Raw genomic sequence first — 15,339 nt, forward strand, 5'->3', positions numbered from 1 at the left:
TTCCTGAAAGAGTTGTTTTTACAGCAGTCAGTAAAGTGAGACCATCTCCCACGCAGTACAAATGTATCATAATCATTATAGTGATTATGTGATGTGGTGCATTTAATGTATATTTAAATCCAGTCTTTAAAAAAGATCACCAACAGGAAACCAGCCCTGGGAAAGACCATGCAGCCATCATTGGAGTCAGTACTGGGAGAGGTACATCCAGCGCCCAGGGCAAGGACGAGGAACTACACCCCCTCCCCTGCCCCTCTGCTAATGCAGTCTGTAGAATGGGTGTACCTCCCTGCTCCCCATGCTTCTTGGCCCCCTTGTTTTGGCTGCCCATTGTTGGCATGGGGTGTGCACTGCACATGTATGGCCAATTACTTGCTTTCTAGCAGCTAGTAGATAGTAGATTTTTTTCATGCCAGGTGTAGGGGGATGGGTGGAGAGTGAGCATGTTGGAGCCCCTTATGTGGTAGGGAGATGCTTCCCCCTCCTGCTGTGCTCAGGGCAGCTGCCCCTCCTGCCCACCCCTTGTCTTGACCCTGGCTGAAGTGCATGTAGGCAGGACGTGGCTTCATATAGGCTGCAGGAAATCAATAGCACTGAGATAAAAAGCAATACAAAAAAAGGTGAAAGGTAGTATAAAAAAATGGGAATTGTTTATGATGTACGGTTTTTAAGCAAACTAAATGTCATCCAGTTAGGGTTTACATCGACTTTAATTTGTTAGCAGCTATTTTCCATTTCAGTGCAGTCGCTGTAAATGAAATCGGGTTATTGTTTTCCTAAATATAGATGAATCCATATGTCTGTATGTACAATATATGAAGACTGCATTATAAACACATCCAGGACAGGGGAGAGGAGCAGCTGTTATGTAGGTTAATCCGCTTCCACAACACACAAAGCCTTAAAGACAAACTCCCAAGGCACAGCGTGTCATCAGTCAATTCAACTGTCACCAGTGCAAGTGAATTTTAGTGCTTTGCTGGAACTTTTGGGATCATGTTAACGATTGTACGTCACAGCGGATTACAGCTGATCTTGAACAGAAAGCTGTTAATTCACAGTACAGCCGCATTGATCTTTGCCTTAAACTTTGCAGAAGTTTATATAGTCTCAGTGGCACCTCCGTGGATTAAATGATTTTTTTTTCATATTGTGCGCAAAAAACAGACTTTAAATGCCAATTCACTTTTTCAGACAATTTCAGTTTGTTAGGACACAGAGTGTCAATAAATGCTTTCTTTCCATCACTTACTTATAGTGTTATTATTGAAATGTCAGCAAAATCATTTCCTTCCATTCAACTTTGAAAGGAAATTACCGATTTTAGAAGCAGACATGGGACTTTTCAAGGCAGTCTAGATTTCTGCAGCATCCCACCATACTGAGGGTGGTGAGACAAGTCATAGAAACTTGTGGCCGTCATCTCAATCCCAAACTAGGTGCATGTGCCTGGAGTTTGTGCAACATTTATAGGAGTGGCCTTGGCTCTGGGAAGCCAAACTTCTGGTGTTTGGTCTACACACCTGCTATGCCCGTTGTGAGGGGTTCCCCCAGCATCCCTGTCATGAGTCCCCAGGTCTACACACCTGCTGTACCTATTATGAGGGGTCCCCACCATCCCTACACTGAATTGCAAGGTCTCCACACCTTCTGTACCCAATATGAGGGGTTCCCACCATCCGGGCCCTGCATTTCCAGGTTTGTTCACTATCTGTACCTATTATGTGGGGACTCCAACCATTCTTGTTCTGAGTTCTCAGGTATGCTTTTATCTCTCAGGGACTCTATTGATTGAGATGCCTGCACTGAATTCCCAGGTCTTTACACATTCTGTGCTCATTATAAAGGGTTCTCACCAGTAATGTTCTGATTTCCTACGTCTGTACACCTGTTTTGCCCAAATATGAGGGACTTCCATCATCTCTGTGCCATGTTCCTGAGTCTGCACACCTGCTGTGCTCATTTTGGAGGGGTCCCTGCCATCCACGTGCTGAGTTCTGGGGTCCACAGTATTGATAGTGAGTAATTCCCACTATCCCTTTGCCTAGTTCCCAGACCTGCACATCTGCTGTACTCATTATGAGGGGCTTCCGCCATCCCTTCACAGAATTCCTAGGTCTGTACACCTGCTGTTCCCAATATGAGGGCCTTCTACCTTCCTCCATGGTTCCTGAGTCTGCAGGCCTGCTATGCCCATTATGAGGTCTTTTCACCATCCCTGTGTTGAGTTCCTGGGTCTGCACACCTGCTATTCCCATTATGGGAGGTCCCAAAATCACACCTGGAGTTTATTTTATATATTGAGAATACAACAGGAGGAGTTGTGAACACAAACAGGTGGGTAGGAACACCCAAAACTCCTAGAAGTGAGTCAGGAATTATGGCAGAGAAGTCTCACTGCTGGAGTATCCAAGACAAACAAGAAGTCAGGGCTGACCTAATGATTATGTATACTTTTGGGTGAACTGGTCCTTGTGCCAACGTGATGTGAAAAGTGCAGCAACCAATTAGCATTTTTTTAAGGTTTTCACTTCTCTTAAATGATGAAAGTGTAAATATATAGGAGACCTACGCAAAATGTTTGCAATTGTAACTATTTAGTACTAAAGAAGCCATGCCATCAGAACTCTTCAGGCATGATTCGAAAGTTTGCACCTCAAAATATGGTCAGCTGGTTAATGAACAGTATCAACTGCATATTTACTTTCCTGTGGACATACTTTCTCAACCAAGGAAGTCTTAAAGCCCTTAGGTTCCTCAAGAGATTGTTAGGGGTTCCCTGAAATTTAGTAATTTCGGACTCTCAGATAAGTAATCACTGACACTAGTGGTCTTTTTAGCAATCTGTAAGGGGGGCTCTTCCCATTGACCACCAATGTAAAAGACATTCTTCCCACTGTCAAGCAATGTAAGGAATATTTGCCCCAATGACCACCACTGAAGAAACCTTCTTCCCACTGGCCACTAATGTAAGGGGCATTCTTTACCCTGACCTCCAATGTAAGAGCATTCTTTCCACTGTCTTTACCAATCTAAGAAGCATTCTTCACACTGACCACTGATGTTACGAGTGTTTTTCTCACTGACCACCAATGTAAGACGCTTTCTTCCCACTGACCTCCGATGTAAGGGGCATTCTTCCCACTGACCACCAATGTAAGAGACATTCTTCCCACTGGCCACCAATGTAAGGGAGTGTTCTTCGAACTGATCCCAATGTAAGATACATTCTTCCCATTGACCACCAAAGTAAGGGAGTGTTCTTCCCACTAACCACCAGTGTAAAGAGTATTCTTCCCAATGACCACCAACGTAGGATGCATTCTTCACACTGACCACTGATGTAAGGAGTGTTCTTCCCACTGACCTCCGATGTAAGGGGCATTCTTCCCACTGACCGACAATGTAAGGGAGTGTTCTTCCCACTGATCCCAATGTAAGATACATTCTTCCCATTGACCACCACAGTAAGGGAGTGTTCTTCCCAATGACCACCAGTGTAAGGAGTATTCTTCCCAATGACCAATGTAGGATGCATTCTTCACACTGACCACTGACCACCAAGAGCATTCATACCACTGACCACCAAGAGCATTCATACCATTGGCCACCAGCATAGCAGGACCCTTCTTCACCGACTACCAATATAATGTGGCACTACACTGACCACGTATTTAAAAGGCCACTTTACTGACCACGACTGACCATCGTAGTTAGTAAATATTTTCCCACTGACCACCAATGTGAGGGAACACACTGTTACCGCTGTCTGTGTTTATTTTCTTGCCATTCTTTTTACTATTTGTTTCATTTTACTGTTAATACTGAAAATAATTTTGTTGTATAGCATCTCCTAGATTGTAAACTCGAAAGAGCAGGGCCCTTGACCCCCTCGTGTTTTGTTTTGTTACTGTATTGTCTCATGTTCTGTCCCCCACTATAATGTACAGCGCTGAGCAAACCTTTTAGCGCTATATAAATACTGTATAATAATAATATAATAATAATATCCCTGTGTGTCAAATACGCAAAGTACATCACATTTCTTATTCTTTAAAATGTTCTTATATTTATACTTCTAAACTCAGTGTTCACACTAATATAACATACGTCATAGATATAGTAAATATTAGCAGGGGTTCCCTGAGACCTGAAAGTTATTTCAAGGGTTCCTCCATGCCAAATAAAAGGCTGAGAAAGGCTGCCTAGGGCTCTTCATGACTAATACCAATATTATAAAGAAGAGCAGTGCCGATAATAATTATGGATGTGATTGGTGACTGCGCCCTGTGTCTGGTGCTGAAGAAGTTAACGACAAGCGCACTTACTTTAATGCCTCGGTCACCCCGGCACCGATCCTGCGGGCTTTCTCTCTTCTCTCTCCCGGTTTCTTATAAATCCCAAGTTTGGGTGGGAGTCCTCCACACAGTCCCAGTGCCTTCCCGGTGCTCTTCCCTTCAGTACGACTCTAGTGGTCCGCTGTGAGGATGGAGCAGAGCTGTGTGCTCGTCTCTCCAATGCAAACTTCTTCTTGTTGTGTGATGGAGCCTCTGTGTCTCTCTCTCTCCTTCTCTCTCTCTCTCCCTGTTGGTGTGTGTGTGTGTTTACTGGTGTGTGCACAGAGCGGACTGTATAGAATGAGCAGGGACAGGGGACAAGTGTGACACGTAGACTGCATGAGCAGTTGGACTCAGTGTCCTCTACATAGCTGACATTTAAAAAAATATTTAAAAAAAAATAAAATAAAAAAATGAGACATTAAACCTATATTAATATAATAGTAACTTTTTATGGTACAAAAGTTCAAAAAGCTCCAAAAAAACACAAAGTAAATCATCGTCGTCATCATCATCAACTTTCATCATAAACTTCAATTTTAATTGGATGGTAATCCAAACGGAAAAAGCTGAAGTTTAATCTGTTTATATTTTGCTTTCCATGGTTCCTCCCTCATCAACTTTCTATTGGCTTTTTAAATAAAACCTTTCATTACATGCCTTTATTTTTTTTTATTATTACAGGTACTCATATAGTGCTCTCAATATAGCGCTGTGATGCCTAATGTTAGATCCGGTGATGTCATCACTAGGTCTCTGTACTTGTCTAAGCAATCTAGGCAGATCATGACTGATGGGAGGGGTTGGTAGGGTGCTGTAGATAGGTTTCTAAAAACATCACAGCACCTTGCTCAGAACTCCTCTCAAGAGCCCTCAGCCTTGATGTAAGCAGTGGGAGGTCTTGGGAGGAGTTATGCCAATAATAAAATGTCTTGATGGGTGGATGTCTTGAGGTGTGGGCATTCCTAGCCAGGCTGTATTTGCAAGTCCACATGTGATGCTGAGCCTCCATGGCTGAAAAACTGAAATACACTGAATGAAAGAGGCAGGCCAGGGACAGTCGAGCTGAGGAAGAAAGACCTAGATGATGCTGGATGTCCTCCAGCCAGGAGATGACCCAGAGACCCCAAAACATCTTACCCAGGGCCATAGGAAGAAATGTAACTGGGCTGCTTGTTGGAGCTTTTTGAACTTTCGTACAATGAAATGACACTATTTTACTTATATGTCTTCCAATGTTGTCATCAGTTTCTATGGTACAGACCAGTGATGTTGTAGCAGAGATGAAACCATATGAAACCCAAAAGCAAACATTTATTATATTGCAGTTTACCAATTCATAGGTATGGTGGCTGCATTTGTTTACTTTTTTAGGCTTTCCTTCTGTTATTTTCACCTGGTGATCCAGCCAGTAAGTCTATTGTTTTTCAGCAGAAAGGGCTCTCCTGCATCAGTCAAGAGTGTTGAGACAAACCATTTACCACTGACAGGTGTGCTTACACTGATCAGCTTTTATTCATTTATGTAAAACTTTAATCCCAAAAGGGGGAAAAAACCGCTGTAACTGTCTATAAAGTGTTAGCTGGAGTTTGGCTTCAGTTTGTTAGTGTATATAAATCTGCTAGTACATATAACAATCCCTTCTCCCTAAGCCGACAATGCTGTTGTCCATAGGTGCCCGCTGTGCTCCTTCAGGAGATGTGCTGCTGGTCAGTTCACCAGGTGAAAACAAAGGCAAGAAAGCTAAAACTGAGAAAATGGATGCAGCCACCAGGTCTAATGATTGGTAAGCTGGAATACATGATGGTTTAATAGCACTGTCATTGCTGCCACAGACTGATAATGCCGGCATTGGACACTGATTTGTAGACAACAATACGAGTCGCTGGTGATTTATCGCTAAGAAGCAATGTGGAGCTGCCACAAGCTAAACTAATGCTTGGTTGAGTTGTGCTTTTACTGCTCCACCTTGAGCTGCAAAAGAAGCAGATGTGATGTACACATGCCACCCCCCCCCCAATGGGGCTACTCTGCAGCTGCCCCTTAAATGTGGTTGCGGGGTGGTGGTGGGTGCCTTTAGTAAAGCAGATGCGGATAAGGTGACATAACAGCTCCCTAATGCCTGTCGAGCACATTCTGAAAAGCAATGCACGGCAAATTGCTCTTCAGAGGGTGAAGGCAGTGTAAACTTGTCGAAAGTTACAATCAGAATTTCAGAAGTAATGTTCATCAATGGCAGGAAGGATATTGAGGATATTGTTTCTCTTTGTCATTGTTTTGTGATTGAGTTACTGCTACTAGACAGTACAGCCAGGATCTTTGAGGTTTATTGGCTGATACTGCAGGAACCAGACACACCATCCATTCTGGTCAGAGGCCAATGAAGAAGCAGCACACTGATGAGACATCACTCTGCTCATTCTGCTCTCCCCTCCTATCAGCATGTTCCCAGTCAGCACCGCAGCAGGACCTGATTGGCTTCAAGTACTGCCCCTCCCTCTTCTAGTCTGTGTGCTAATGTATCCTGGATGGCAGGTGTCCCATATCAAGGCAATATCATACATTTGTAGGGTCATAGATGCTTTTTCCAGCTATGTGTAGTAATTATGACCCAAGTCTCCAGAGTTTAATGCTTTACATGTTACCAAACCCACAACAGTAAAATCAGTCTGTATATGCAGTAAAGCATGCTTGTTATACTCACTGGGGAACCTAAGGCGTTAATCCTCTAAATTGCATAAAAAGGATGTTTGATCCTGTCTTCTCTGATCCTCCCCTTCTTCCAGAGCCCCAAATCCACCTGCTGATAGAGCACAGCCTTGGGGGCAAGTTGCACATGCTCAATTTGGTGTGTATTACTTGTTTTTTTTTCTTTTTTTTTTCTTGGGAGAGTGCATGTGATCAGCACAGGGCCAATCAGCACTGTCCAAACAGAGGTCAGGGGCTTTTGCATCCTCCTAGAGCAGAAAGAAAACTCTTCCTACAAGCTTTAACCAGTGCTCTACTGAAGTCACACAACTTCTGTAACTGCTGATGAGAAAAGGTATTTAGCAGTTTATATTTACTAAAATAATTGCATTTCCATGTTGTGTGTACTGTGAGAGACCAGATATAGTGAATGCAGTGTCCTGGGTTTAGTAACACTTTAAATAAACACTAGTTTGCTCAGTTTAGTGTGTATTGCTAAAAAGGTTTTTTCTTTCTTGGGAGAATGCATGTGATCAGCACAGGGCCAAACAGCACTGTCGAGACAGAGGTCAGGGGGTTCTGCATCCTCCTACAGCAGAGTGAAAACTCCTCCTACAAGCTATAACCAGTGCTCGATTGGACACTGATAGAAGTCACAAGACTGCTCTAAGTGCTGATGAGAAAATGTATTTAGCAGTTTATATCTACTAAAATATATCTACTAAAATAATTGCACTTCCACGTTCTGCAATTCCTTCTCAGAGGACAAGTGCAGCGCTATCAAGCTCCACTCTACATGTTTCGTCGTATGACGTCATCAGGAGTGTCTAAAATTATTTACTAAAATAATTGCATTTCCATGTTCTGTGTACTATGGGAGACCAGATATACTGAATGCAGGGTCCTGGGTTTAGTAACACTTTAAATCCACTTTGTGTGCACCAAATGTCTTTACAAACCTAGATATTACCTTGTAAAAGCAGTGAGCACATCATCATTGTGCTGGACATAACCTGTACAGAGAATGAAGCTGTGGGAGGGGCCCAGTAGGTCCCACCTACTAAAGGCTGCCTGTAGAAAACTACAGGAGGGGTGGAGACAAGACCACAAGGAGAGAGAGCAGCAGTGACCGGTCTTTATCTCCTAGATTGTAAGCTCGAAAGAGCAGGGCCCTCAATCCCCTCATGTTTTGCATTGTATTGTTGTTGTTCTGTCACATGTTCTGTCCCCCTTTGTAATGTACAGCGCTGAGTGAACTATTGGCGCTTTATAAATACTGTATAATAATAATAATTATAGGAAGTTCCTAAACAGATCTGGAAGTAATACACAAAGCACACCAAGATTCTAATAAAAATGCTCAGGATTCTTGTATTAGACAATCTTTGCGTATTCTGGAGATCTTTGTCTATATTAGTAATCTGCGTTCCTCAGGAAGATGTCCTGCACTGGCAGAGTACAACTCATTATCATTGTTCTGCCTGGAACAGGGGAGGGTCAGCAACTCTGTCAGGTTTTTACTGCTGTTTGTCATCCCATTCAGGAGATTTCCTCTGGTTCCAGAAAGCCTGTCACATCCTGACACTGCGACAGGGAGCAGGTTTTGTCTAGGGTTAGACTATATTCTGTAATGAGATACTTCCACCGAGCGCTGTCCTCTCCTGGGATGCCGAGGGTTCAATATTTCCTGCAGTTTAATGGTTTGTCTAAAAGCCTGAAATTATACCCTCGGATTTCTCAGAGCATTATGGGAATAAATCAGATATGTCTGCCAATTTGGCTGGCACAGGTTTGTAACTGTAGTCAATATGCAGCCTGGGAAAAGGCTCCGGGAGCAGCGTGCCACCGCGCAGCGGAAGGAACCACCTCCTCTACTTTCAATACAAAATACATTCCCTTATTTGGCTGCTTTCTATCCAATTGTTGGATTTTTATCATAGGGGCCCATTGCTCTCCTCTACTCCACACTGTCTTCTATTGTTATCACAGCATAAAGAGCTCATTTACTCTACAGCAAAGCACGCAACACGTGACCGCATACTATTCATTCTGAAAGGATCCCCAACACACCTTGCTGGCAGCTGTGCCTTGCAGTGTGGCACAATGTTGCACTGCTAGAAATGTTACATTCATCTTTTTTGGTGTTTAACCATTTCAATACCGTGCAATTTTACACCTTCCTGCCCAGGCCATTTTTCAGGTTTCAGCGCTCTCACACTTTGAATGACAATTGCGCGGTCATACAACATTGTACCCAAACTAAAATTTTATCATTTTCTTCACACAACTAGAGCTTTCTTTTGGTGGTATTTAATCACCGCTGGGGTTTTTATTTTTTGCTAAATTAACAAAAAAAGACCAAAAATTTTGAAAAAAAAACACATTTTTCTTTGTTTCTGTTATACAAGTTTACAAATAAATAATTGTTCTTCATAAATTTAGGCCGAGATGTATTCTGCTACATGTCTTTGGTGAAAATAACCCAAATTAGGATGTAATATTTAGTCTGTAGGAAAGTTATAGAGTTCAAAAACTATGGTATAGATCTGAATATTGATCAATCCTGAAGTACTGACAGCCAATCTAATTTCTTGAGGTCCAAGAATGTCAGAACAGTACAGATATCCCCAAATGACCCCTTTTTGCAGAGTAGACAGTCCGACGTACTTCATAAGAGGCATGGCGAGTTTTTTGAAGTTGTATTTTTTTGTCATAATTTTTCGGAAAATGAAAAAATGAAAAAAATTATTTTCACTATTTTTTTTTTTACATAATGTCACCAGTGCAGTACAGCGTCATCATATAACTGGCATGGCGGTGAACAGGGACACTGACTGGTGACAGTATGAAAAAAATATATATATATATATATTTTTTTTTTATTATATTTAATTTTTTATTACATTTTTTTTTATTTTTTTTAAGATTTTTTTTTCATATTTTACTATGACCAAAGTAGTACAATGTTACCATAGTAACATTGTACTACTTTGGGGAAGTGATCAGTATTTTTTTTTTTTTTACACAATTTGCTTATAGCAAAGAATTACTTTGCTATAAGCAAGCATTTACCTGAATGAAATCGAGCTTCAGCTTTTTTTTTTTTTTGTGCTTAGCTGTGATTTGGTCACAGCTAATCACATGACATGTGCATGTGATTAGCTGTGACCATTCACAGCTAGGCACTAGTATACAATGGATGGCATCATGAATGAAGCCATCCATTGTATACAACTGTCATGTGACCTGCTGTGATTGGTCACAGCAGGTCACATGGTACCAGCAACAGGAGCCGGTACTTGGATCTGTCATCGGCCGTGTCCGAGGTGCACGGCCGGTGACAGATCGCACTGCTGCACCACTCTGCATTAGCGCAAACGGCGCATGTGCGGGAGCACGCCAAATGGCGTGCACCCGGAATGCAGGGACACATTTGAAGCCGCCAAACGGCCATTGGCCGGGCGGCTAATGGTTAAGTCCTCATGCACGCTGGGCATTTTTACAGCGGCTGTTTTTGGCTTTTGGCCTTTTTTTCTACAGCCATTAAACTCCCCAACACGTTATCCTATGTGTCCATGCACACATAGGCTTTAATCAGCGTTTTTTTGCAGGGGCGTTTTTTGCCTGGAAAAAAATCCAGAACTTTCTAGAGGACTTTTTTAGCTGTAAAAACGCTCTAACGCTGAAAAATGTGGTAAAACGCGGCAAACTGGTGTTTTTGGGCGTTTTTTTGAGCAAAAATTTGATTTATTAAAAAAAATGCAAACACAAACAAACTAAACACTAATGCAAAAACGCTGAAAAATGTTGAAAAACTCAAGTTTTTAACGCAACTTTACACAGCTAACTCTACCAGTGTTATTAAAATGCCCCGTGTGCATGGAGCCTAAAAGTGGAGTTCCAGCTGAAAAAAAAAAAGCTGTAGCTGCTGACTTTTAAAATACAGCCATTTACGTGTCCTTCTGTCCAGTGGTGTCCTCAGCACCGCTGGTTTCACCTGCTGTCTTCTCTCCCTGGCATCTTCAGTGTGGGCACCCGGCTGTGATAGTTTGCGGCTTCACAGTCAGGTGCCCACTGCGCATGTGCGAGAAGCGCTGCACTTTGTGAATGGCTCCGTAGTCTTCTGGGACCTGTCATGTGTCCCAGAAGACTACGGGGAGGGAGGGTAGGAGTACAACTTCTGCTTCAGACCTCCTAGGCAATCGCAGCGGAAGTGGGAGCGAGTGGGTACCTGTCAAATTCGGGTACCCTCTCCCCAAAGTTACCAATCCTTAATGGGGACAAAGGGGGGGGGACAAAGCATTAAAGCGGAATTTCCCCTTTTGGGTGGAGCTCTGCTTTAACCTCTTGGTGCCAGCCGAACGCAGATGTGCGGCCTCCCGGTGTCTGGGCCTTGACGTCGAGCTGCGCACATTTGTATGCAATTAAGAAAACATATGAGCTGAGAGCATGCGCCCTGCATTCACGGGTCAGGAGGCGCCGGCGCCAAGGGGTTAGGCAGATTTTTCAAATGAATGGGCTGCCCTAACACAGCACAAGGTGACATTTTAGTTATAGGTGGAGAGTGGGGGACAGAGCTAACCCTTGCCTTCTTATATGCCCACACTTATAGTTTCTTTATTACTGTGCAGTTGTGCTCAAAAGTTTGCACACCGTTGCAGAATTGGTAATACAGTGTACCATTTTTAAAGAAAACATGAGTGAGGTCACATCAAACCCTACTTTGAAATCGTGCGACTTACAGTGGAGTCGCACGATTTCAAAGTCGGATGACATGCCGATTTCAGGTGCAATTTGCAAAACATCTGATACAGATGTCTATGCAAATCGCACCAAAAGTAGTGCATGTACTACTTTAGAAATCAGTGTGGCTCCGACTAAGTCGGAACCGCACCGATATGACCGCTGTAATTGCAGACAATAGGCTGCGATTTGGAGTGCGATTTGAAAGTCGCGTGGCATGCAAATCACATGCCAATTCGCATCCAGTGTGACCAGGGTCTTATGGGATTCATATTCAACTGTATTCATAACAGAATGGCACCATCAAACCCGCCTCACAGGCCAGAGTACTTGGTGTCATTCTGGACTCCAACCTATCCTTCCAGCCCCAAGTCCAATCTTTAACAAGCTCGTGCAGACTCCACCTCCGCAACATTGCCAAAATCCGCACGTTCCTAACCCCAGAAACCACTAAACAGCTCATCCACTCCCTCATCATATCACGACTCAACTACTGCAACTCCCTCCTCACTGGCCTGCCTCGCCGCTGGCTATCCCCGCTTCATTCGATCCTGAATATGGCAGCCAGACTCATTCACCTTTCCAACCGCTCCATCTCCGCCACCCCCCTCTGCCAATCCCTCCACTGGCGCAACGGATCAAATTCAAAATCCTAACGCTGACGTACAAAACCATCCACCATACTGCCCCGAACTACATCACTGACCTAATATCCAAGTACCGCCCAGCACGCACACTCCGCTCCTCACAAGACCTCCTTCTCTCTAGTTCCCTGGTCTCCTCCTCCCATGCCCGCCTCCAGGACTTCTCCAGGGTGTCACCCATCCTCTGGAACTCCCTGCCCCAACCCATCAGATTATCACCTACTCTCCTCTCCTTTAGGCGCACCCTGAAAACCCATCTCTTCAGGGAAGCCTACCCCACCCCCTGCTAACTTGCCGACCTCCTTCACTCTTCCTACCATTCCATCCCCCACAGCTATCTCCTCCTGTGCCACCATCCCCTCCCTCCTAGATTGTAAGCTCGAAAGAGCAGGGCCCTCGATCCCCTCATGTTTTGCATTGTATTCGTATTGTTCTGTCCCCCTTTGTAATGTACAGCGCTGAGCGAACTATCGGCGATTTATAAATACTGTATAATAATAATAATTCTAAAACAAAACATGAAAACAGGTAAACATATGAAATGACCCCTGTGCAAAAGTCTGCATACCCGTGTTCTTAAAGGATAAGTTCACCTTTTTTATGGTGGAACATGTAAAAGGTTTCCTATCCCACAGCTGCTCCCTGATCCTTGCACTCCCTGTGACAGCAGTCTGGGGAGAAGTTCCCTGTACTAGCTGTCACTTTTTCAAAACAGTGAAGCTATGCAGGGCTCCACCCATATGGCTGCATCATTCTTTGATAGAGTTCTGTGAATGAATGAATTACAAGTCCCGACAGCTTTTGCAGCTGTTGGCTTAGCGTTCTCAATGAACTACTACGGCGCTGTGGAGCTCAATTTTGTTCAAGTATCATCCTATAGTGCTCCTTCAAACAACCCCCTCTATTTAAAGAGCAGCCTGTATTTCTCCTGAGGTTACCTGTGGGTTTTTGTTTGTATCCTGAACAATTCTTCTGTCAGTTGTGGCTGCAATCTTTCTTGGTCTACCTGACCTTGGCTTGGTATCAAGAGATCCCCGAATTTTCCACTTCCTAACAAGTGATTGAACAGTACTGACTGGCATATTCAGTATATTTTTATATCCTTTTCCATTTTCTATAAAGTTCCATTACCTTGTTACGAAGGTCTTATGACAGTTCTTTTCTGCTCCCCATGGCTCAGTATCTAACCTAGTCAGTGCATCCATGTGAGAGCTAACAAACTAATTGACTATTTATACGCTGACACTAACTGCAGTTTAAAAAGCCACAGATGTGGAACATTAACCTCTAATTGGCATTTTAACCTGTGTGTGTGTCACCTTGTGTGTCTGTACCAAGGCCAAACATTCCAGGGGATGGAAACTTTTGATCATGGCCAGTTGAATCATTTCTGTTATCAATATGATTTAAAAAGGAGCCAAACAACTATGTGATAAGAAATGGCTTGATATGATCACTATCCTTAAATAAAAACATTTTTTTGCCATGATCCGTCATATTTTCAATATCAATGCCAAATGTTCATGTTTTCTGCCAGGGTATGCAAACTTATGAGCACAACTGTATATATAAACCCTCACCTTGTAAAGCACCCATTCAGTTTAAAATAGAACTGAAAAGCAAACCATTTATGTATACATATAAAAAAAATATAAATACAGTTCCTCCCTTTTTTTATAAGTGATCTCATTCCCTTTCTTCTCAGCTGCATAAGGAGCTCAGAGAGCTGGGGGAGTAGAGACAGCAGTACACTGGTCTTGCCAGTGAATGGCTGTGCGGGGGGGAACCAAGTCAGTAGAAGACTGATCTTTGGGACAGGTTAAGTTCTCAGCACAGATAGAGAACCACGCTGTGCTCTTATGCCTAGTGTGGTCAGTTTGCAATAGGAAAGCCGAGGGACTGGCAAGAACACCAGGGATTTCACACAAAGGAACATTTAAAAAAACATATTTGGGGGATGCCCCAAACCTGCCCGTAAAATACATCTGTATCATGTATTAAAGCCCACTGTCAGCTTACCTCACTGAACCATTCCAGACTCCCAACAATAATGTCAGGATCCACCCCGACGACTTACAAGTTCAGCTTCTCAGTTCACCAGTGACAGCATGAGTCAGCCCCTCTCCAGCCCGGAGCTCCAATGAATTATGGAGGGGCAGAGCAGAGAGCTGGTGACTGACATTCACCACTCTCTGCTCAGAGCAGACCAAAGAACTGAGTGATCAGCAGTCAGTTGATCGCTCAGTTCACAGGCATAGAGCTGGCAGGGGACAGTTTCAAGCATCAGACCAATGCTGCAGCAGGTAGGTAAGCATGTATATTTGTTTTTTAACTTTCTGCAATTCACCTTTTAATTGGCAGAACCGCCCCCCCCCCCCTTTTTCCTTTCTAAACCATACCTGGCTGCTGTGGCTAGTGGAGAAGCCAATGGAGCTCAGTCTGTGCTGGCCAGTCACTTACATGGACCTCCAGATCAGGTCCTCCCCTGCATGACCCCTTTCCCTGCCATGTTTCCTGTCTCACCTGGAAAAGCCGGGGAATGGTATGGCTGGTAGAGGGGAGGGAGACTAGTGAACGTCTTATTAATTATCCCCCCTTGTTAGTAAGAACCGGGAAAGTGACAAGGATTTCATAACTTCCAGTTTCCTCTGTCATTTTCCCTGTTTGCTCTGGTCTGAAAAGAAGCTGATAGAGTTTGATCTGCATTCCATTTACTTCAGTGGATTGCAGGCGACACATCAGGGGCCTCTCTCATTAAAGAAAACCTGTTGCAGCAAAATGCCATCACGTCCGTATGCTGCTAGCATTAGTAAATAGATAGGGAAGTATATCCTTTGATTCTTCTCTTCCTCTTTCCTGTAATGCCATTACAACTTTATTTGGGTCTAATTGCAGCTAAGAAGTGATCTGCGAGGGTTCTCATCATG

The 15,339-nt window shown here is 43.5% G+C and overlaps 1 protein-coding gene across 1 annotated transcript in view; it reads right to left on the reverse strand.

The window, feature by feature from the left end:
- PTN (pleiotrophin) overlaps positions 1-4,606 on the reverse strand; it is a 140,941-nt gene extending 136,335 nt beyond the window's left edge. Inside the window, exon 1 of the mRNA XM_089680679.1 lies at positions 4,329-4,606. The gene's annotated coding sequence lies outside the window, so the exon portion shown is untranslated. The remainder of the gene's footprint in view (positions 1-4,328) is intronic.
- Positions 4,607-15,339: the final 10,733 nt, after the last annotated feature.

Source organism: Staurois parvus, unplaced genomic scaffold (genome assembly GCF_062004578.1).
Source record: "Staurois parvus isolate SC_StPar_1 unplaced genomic scaffold, SC_StPar_1.0 ptg000249l, whole genome shotgun sequence".
Taxonomy (NCBI): domain Eukaryota; kingdom Metazoa; phylum Chordata; class Amphibia; order Anura; family Ranidae; genus Staurois; species Staurois parvus.